Below are 8,486 nucleotides of genomic sequence, written 5' to 3' on the forward strand. Positions count from 1 at the left end.
GTGGAGATGGGGAGGGTGTGTGTGTGGAGATGGGGAGGGTGTGTGTGTGGAGATGGGGAGGGTGTGTGTGTGGAGATGGGGAGGGTGTGTGTGTGGAGATGGGGAGGGTGTGTGTGTGGAGATGGGGAGGGTGTGTGTGTGGAGATGGGGAGGGTGTGAGTGTGGAGATGGGGAGGGTGTGTGAGGAGATGGGGAGGGTGTGTGTGAGGAGATGGGGAGGGTGGTAAGGCAAGACTTGGATACCTGGCCATTGCCGAGTATCCCATCCAGTATATATATAAATACAAATGTAAACGACTAATTATTATTATTAGATTTTTTGTCTTTCTCACCATTGATTGGAGGCCTAAGGGTTAGAGTTGCCCAAACATAACTTGGCACCATCATTTCTGTCGGGAACGCCTCCAACATGGTCGGGTCTGGTCTCAGGATGTAAGAGTGAACAGTGTATCATGATCATACGGATCTCCACGTCTTGAAATATCATATGAACTAGAGTTTATATATTTTGGGTACTTGTTGCTTCTCTTCATGTTTGGTAGAGGAACATAACGAAAATCAATGTGCACAAGCAAATCATATTTTGTGTGTAATATCGTGTAACAGGTATTCTGCACCCCATATCCACCCCCTTCTCCTAACACCTGTTGCCTGTCAACTGCCACCATAGGCCTCCATACCCGCGCTAGGTCCAGCAGAGAAAGTTATCCTCTTGAGGCGTAGCAAACCATCCACTATCACCCTTTTTGTGTTGTCCTCTACAGCCACGGTGTCTCAGAGTGAGGTGGTGAGGAGAGAGAGAGAGAGAGAGAGAGAGAGAGAGAGAGAGAGAGAGAGAGAGAGAGAGAGAGAGAGAGAGAGAGAGAGAGAGAGAGAGAGAGAGAGGGAGGGAGGGAGGGAGAGAGAGAGAGAGAGAGAGAGAGAGAGAGAGAGAGAGAGAGAGAGAGAGAGAGGGGGAGAGGGGGAGAGAGAGAGAGAGAGAGAGAGAGAGAGAGAGAGAGAGAGAGAGAGAGAGAGAGAGAGAGAGAGAGAGAGAGAGAGAGAGAGAGAGAGGGGGAGAGGGAGAGAGAGAGAGAGAGAGAGAGAGAGAGAGAGAGAGAGAGAGAGAGAGAGAGAGAGAGAGAGAGAGAGAGAGAGAGAGAGAGAGAGAGAGCCCAACAGCGGAAATAATAAGACCCTTGTAATACCTCCTTTGCAATATAGTGGGCCTTCTGAAAATATTCTGAGCCCCCCTTGCAAGTAAAGTGGGCCTATTTAAAGCATAGCGAGTCCAATAAAAATAAAGTGAACTACTTGAAAATATAGTAAGTCCCTTGAAAGTATAGTGAGCGTCTTGAAAGTAAAGTTAACTGGAAGACGTATAGTGATCGCCCCAATAATAACTATAACAGGCTCCTTGGGCTCAGAATCAGTAATATAACTGTTCTGTCACTCGCAGCTGAAGTGACAGCTTTTACTTATTTATTTTTCGTTAATGAGCGCATATGCTAAAAAAAATTCTGGCTTAATGAGGAAAAAAGGAATAATTAACGCTTTTTTCTTCTCTGAATGTGGAAAAAATAATTCTCTCGCCCTGGCGCTGGAACTTTGGATTTACTGTGAAATGAGTAAACTGAGCAAACTTTTTCAAGTTTTTAGATTTTCTGTGAATGTCTATTTTTACGACAGAAATACACTACCTATTTATAAATGGAAGAGAGAATGTCTGGTTGTCTGGACAAAGGTGTTGGCCAGATGTTAAGGGCAAGCAGATCCCAACTTTGCAGGGGGATGGGTCTGGGTCATGGGACATTCATAGCTTGGTAGGGGGTAGGCCTAAGTTAAATGTTTTAAGGAAAATCAGCAAATATAGAGACACAGGCCATTTCATGGGGTCCAATGTGAAATATATGGCCTGGTTTCCCTAGAGATTTTAGTGAACGTAATAATATATTTGAGGCGAGACCCAGTCATTTCTGTGCTACTTAATAATACGTTTTCTGTAGTAATGGGAGTGGGAGAGAGCTGGGGAGGAAGAGGGGAGAGACGAAGAGATAAGAGGTGAGATGTGGAGCAGAATGAAGAAGAGGGAAAGGAGTGGAAGGAGGAAAGAGGGGGAGAAGAGATCCTGGTGCTGCCGGGTACCCCTAATATATGAACGTAAATATTATAGTTTTTCCAGGATGGATGGAAGAGGTAGGATGGTAGTAAGATGGGGACGATGGTGATAAGGAAGAGAGATGATAGTGAACGGGTGAGTGAAAGGAGGAGGAGGAGGCAACAGTATATAATATATATACATATATATATATATATATATATATATATATATATATATATATATATATATATATATATATATATATATATATATATATATATATATATATATATATATGCATATAAACATATGTTGTTGAATATGCCCGAAAAGGCAAGATTAATGATTCTAACGCGAATCTTTTCAATATTTCTTATGATTTTCTTCACTGTCCAGGGAAGTTGAAAAATTTACTCTCCTGAGATCATTTTCACAATTTATTATGGTCTGACGCCTAGGGAAGCTTTTCACAAGGCACTCCTTACATTTTCAAATACAAATTTGCCATGTTTTACCAAGGTCTATATTCGCTTGGGGTGAGGCGGTACAGGACGTGATTGCGATGAACAAATGGATGAATGGTATAATTCTCATTAATTGGCCATTAAATGCCTATGTTCTTGCTTCTACTGTCTCTGTGTTGGTTCAGAGTCTTGAAGTGGGAGACCCCGAACCAATCCAGAGACAAACCGAAAGTGTAAGAGATTCTAATACGAATCTCCTCAATATTTCTTATGTTTTTCTTCACTGTCGGGGGAGGTTGAAAAATTAACTCTCCAAAATTAATTTTCACACTTTTATATTTGGTCTGATGCCTAGGGATGCGATTTGCAAGGTCACTCCTTATATCCTCAAGACTAATTTACCATGCTTTTGCCCAGGCCAAATAGTCTTAATTTAGTCCGAATAACTTTTGCAAAAACGGAGGAAATTATTCTTTGAGAATGTAAGGAGTGATCTTGCGAAACTCATCTCTAGGCGTCAGACCAAAAATAAAAAGTGTGAAAATGAATTTTGGAGAGTTAATTTTTCAACTTGCGAAGAAAAAACATAACACTGTATTCACTGTCGAAAAAAAAGTTCGACAGTGAAGAAAAACTTAAGAAATATTGAGAAGATTCGTGTTAGAATTATTAATCTTACCATTTCGGTCATATTCAACCACATATGTTTGCAAGAACGACTGCAACCAAATTATACTAATAAGAACCTAAGACTTTAAAATGTTATGTATCACTCATAATTTTGTCGTGTCCTATGTAGTACTAATTAATTAAGAACTTATTTATGTGTTCCTTATTGTAACATGTTATCCATTGAAACGCTTCAGTTATGTCACTCTCTATCCTTCATAGTTCTCCAGAATGTAAAATAAGCTTGTTAATCTGTCTTCATAGAGAAAGTGCCTAATTTCTAGGCTTCGTCGTTCTTCTTTGGTAGGATCACGTGAATATATTTCCATTCTACAGCAGAAAGACCAAAGCTGAACCTTTCCTATCCATCTCTTGTCAATAAAGTTAATTTGGCCAATCCACCAGCAATCAATAAATCCACTTTCGTCTACCCATAAATAGTCAGTAAAGTAACTTTACCTACCAATCAAAACCAATGACCGTTCGTGTACCTGAACACAGGTCAAATTTCTTTACATTACATATAAACAACAAGTAACAAGAATTTTGCCCTAATATAAACAGTTACTAAAGTTTCCTTTGGGTCGATCCAGTTTAATACTAGGATCTGTAGGATTTTAAGTTTGTGTAATGAAAACAAAATTACATATACCAGCTAGTCAAGATTAAAATTGCCAAATCTGAAAGCAAAATCTATATATTAATTTTCATAAGAAAGCAAATTTGATAGAGGAATCCGTATCTAGCAACAATAAGATATATATATATATATATATATATATATATATATATATATATATATATATATATATATATATATATATATATATATATATATATATATATATATATATATATATTAGTATATTTTGGTAGCAGTCTTTCCTGTAGACATATATTATTAAATATGACCGAAAAAGTAAGATTAATAATTCTAACACGAATTTTCTCAATCTTTCGTACATTTCTTTTCACTGTTGGAGGTAAATCAAAAATCAATTCTCCAAAATTCATTTTTATTTCTAGTCTGACGCGACACGAGCGCGTTTCGTAAAACTTATTACATTTTCAAAGACTTTAGTTCACAAACACACAACAGAAAAGAACTTACGCATCTCCGATTTTATATCTACATTTGAGTGAGGTGGAAGGGGTGATGTGGCATTAACACAAGACAGAACAAGAGGTGGCATTAATAGGGTATTAATTTCATCAACACAAGACAGAACAAGAAGTGGTATTAATAGGGTATTAATTTCATCAACACAAGACAGAACACGAAACAATGGATATTGAATAGAAGTGTTTGTAGAAAGCCTATTGGTCCATATTTCTTGATGCTTCTATATTGGAGCGGAGTCTTGAGGTGGGTAGAATATAGTTGTGACTATACTCACACAACTATATTCTACCCACCTCAAGACTCCGCTCCAATATAGAAGCATCAAGAAATATGGACCAATTGGCTTTCTACAAACACTTCTATTCAATATCCATTGTTTCGTGTTCTGTCTTGTGTTGATGAAATTAATACCCTATTAATACCACCTCTTGTTCTGTCTTGTGTTGATGAAATTAATACCCTATTAATGCCACCTCTTGTTCTGTCTTGTGTTAATGCCACATCACCCCTTCCACCTCACTGAAATGTAGATATAAAATCGGAGATGCGTAAGTTCTATTCAGTTGTGTATTTGTGAACTAAAGTCTTTGAAAATGTAATAAGTTTTACGAAACGCGCTCGTGTCGCGTCAGACTAGAAATAAAAATGAATTTTGGAGAATTGATTTTTGATTTACCTCCAACAGTGAAAAGAAATGTACAAAAGATTGAGAAAATTCGTGTTAGAATTATTAATCTTACTTTTTCGGCCATATTTAATAATATATATATATATATATATATATATATATGTCGTACCTAGTAGCCAGAACGCACTTCTCAGCCTACTATGCAAGGCCCGATTTGCCTAATAAGCCAAGTTTTCACGAATTAATTGTTTTTCGACGACCTAACCTACCTAACCTAACCTAACCTAACCTAACTTTTTTGGCTACCTAACCTAACCTAACCTATAAAGATAGGTTAGGTTAGGTTAGGTAGGGTTGGTTAGGTTCGGTCATATATCTACGTTAATTTTAACTACAATAAAAAAAAATTGACCTCATACATAATGAAATGGGTAGCTTTATCTTTTCATAAGAAAAAAATTTGAGAAAATATATTAATTCAGGAAAACTTGGCTTATTAGGCAAATTTGGCCTTGCATAGTAGGCTGACAAGTGCGTTCTGGCTACTAGGTACGACATATATATATATATATATATATATATATATATATATATATATATATATATATATATATATATATATATATATATATATATATATATATATATATGTCGTACCTAATAGCCAGAACGCACTTCTCAGCCAACTATGCATGGCCCAATTTGCCTAATAAGCCAAGTTTTCACGAATTTATGTTTTTTCGACTACCTAACCTACCTAACCTAACCTAACCTAACTTTTTCTGCTACCTAACCTAACCTAACCGATAGAGATAGGTTAGCTTAGGTTAGGTAGGGTTGGTTAGGTTCGGTCATATATCTACGTTAATTTTAACTCCAATAAAAAAAAATTGACCTCATACATAGAAAAAAGGGTTGCTTTATCATTTCATAAGAAAAAAATTATAGTAAATATATTAATTCAGGAAAACTTGGCTTATTAGGCAAATCGGGCCTTGAATAGTAGGCTGAGAAGTGAGTTCTGGCTACTAGGTACGACATATATATATATATATATATATATATATATATATATATATATATATATATATATATATATATATATATATATATATGTCGTACCTAGTAGCCAGAACACACTTCTCAGCCTACTATGCAAGGCCCGATTTGCCTAATAAGCCAAGTTTTTCTGAATTAATATATTTTCTCTAATTTTTTTCTTATGAAATGATAAAGCTACCCATTTCATTATGTATGAGGTCATTTATTTTTTTTTTGGAGTTAAAATTAACTTAGATATATGACCGAACCTAACCAACCCTACCTAACCTAACCTAACCTATCTTTATAGGTTACGTTAGGTTAGGTAGTAGAAAAAGTTAGGTTAGGTCAGGTTAGGTAGGTTAAGTAGTCGAAAAACAATTAGTTCATGAAAACTTGGCTTATTAGGCAAATCGGGCCCTGCATAGTAGGCTGAGAAGTGCGTTCTGGCTACTAGGTACGACATATATATATATATATATATATATATATATATATATATATATATATATATATATATATATATATATATATATATATATATATATATGTCGTACCTAGTAGCCAGAACTCACTTCTCAGCCTACTATGCAAGGCCCGATTTGCCTAATGAGCCAAGTTTTCATGAATTAATGTGTTTTCGTCTACCTAACCTACCTAACCTAACCTAACCTAGCTTTTTTTGGCTACCTAACCTAACCTTACCTATAAAGATAGGTTAGGTTAGGTTAGGTAGGGTTGGTTAGGTTCGGTCATATATCTACGTTAATTTTATCTCCAATAAAAAAAAATTGACCTCATACATAGTGAAAAGGGCAGCTTTATCATTTCATAAGAAAAATATTATAGAAAATATATTAATTCAGGAAAACTTGGCTTATTAGGCAAATCGGGCCTTGCATAGTAGGCTGAGAAGTGAGTTCTGACTACTAGGTACGACATATATATATGTATATATATATATATATATATATATATATATATATATATATATATATATATATATATATATATATATATATATATATATATATATATATATATATATATATATATATATATATATATATATATATGTGTGTGTGTGTGTGTATTGCATATGATTGGCCCCATTTGGTATACGAGGTTAGTTTAGGTCGCCATAATATTTAAAAGATAAATCTAGCGGAACGTGAACATCGAAAGACGGTAATCCCATTTATTAGAAATCTTCATTATAAAGTGAGTTTCAAATTGCTGAATTCCAATGCTCTAAGATGTGAAAATTAAAGGGTGACACTATTGAAGTAATGAAAGGTATAAGAAGGGTAATAATAATATTAATAATTTGATAAACATAACACAAAATATTACTCGAAACAGTGACTGGAACTTAAATAGGTTTAGATTTAGAAAAACCTAGGTAAATACTAGTTGGAAATACAGAATGTTGACTTGAAATATAGAATGTTGAAATATAGAACTAATAACCAGGTAACATAAGCGTAGCTTTATAATTTCAATGAATTTGGTTAAGTTTATATAGGATCTATGAGCAAATAGATATTCTTGCATTCCCTCCATTATTTTGTATTCATGCATAAACTCTTAGTAATAATTCATTATTATATCTTTCAGTTTTGGTTAATCTCTTAATTATGAGGGAAAATTCAATACCCAACTAATCAGTACAGAGTAAGACTACCATTACCTTCTTACCAACAATCAGTAAAATATCTTTACCTATCTATCAGCAATTAGTAAAAAAATAAAGTCAGTTTACATACCATTTCCATTCTGCCATCAGTCAAAGAAACTTATTGACTATTTGCTGAGTCAAGATCAAATGTAACTTCATGACTGTATCTTGACAGGGTGTCAGGCAAGGTGGCCTGATCGTGACAATGTTGTCAAACGACTTGTGCAGGCAACGTTTCACTCATACCTCCAGGTAACGTTTATGTGATGTTTCCAAGCAACGTTTATGTGATAATTCCAGTCAACGTTTATGTGATGTTTCCAGTCAACGTTTATGTGATGTTTCCAAGCAACATTTATGTGAGGTTTCCAGTCAACGTTTATGTGATGTTTCCAAGCAACGTTTATGTGATGTTTCCAGGTAACGTTTATGTGATGTTTCCAAGCAACGTTTATGTGATGTTTCCAGTTAACATTTATGTGATGTTTCCAGTCAACGTTTATGTTATGTTTCCAGTCAACGTTTATGTGATGTTTCCAAGCAACTTTTATGTGATGTTTCCAGTCAACGTTTATGTGATGTTTCCAAGCAACGTTCATGTGATGTTTCCAGGTAACGTTTATGTGATGTTTCCAAGCAACGTTTATGTGATGTTTCCAGTTAACATTTATGTGATGTTTCCAGTCAACGTTTATGTTATGTTTCCAGTCAACGTTTATGTGATGTTTCCAAGCAACTTTTATGTGATGTTTCCAGTCAACGTTTATGTGATGTTTCCAAGCAACGTTCATGTGATTTTTTCA

Source organism: Procambarus clarkii, chromosome 36 (genome assembly GCF_040958095.1).
Source record: "Procambarus clarkii isolate CNS0578487 chromosome 36, FALCON_Pclarkii_2.0, whole genome shotgun sequence".
Taxonomy (NCBI): Eukaryota; Metazoa; Arthropoda; class Malacostraca; order Decapoda; family Cambaridae; genus Procambarus; species Procambarus clarkii.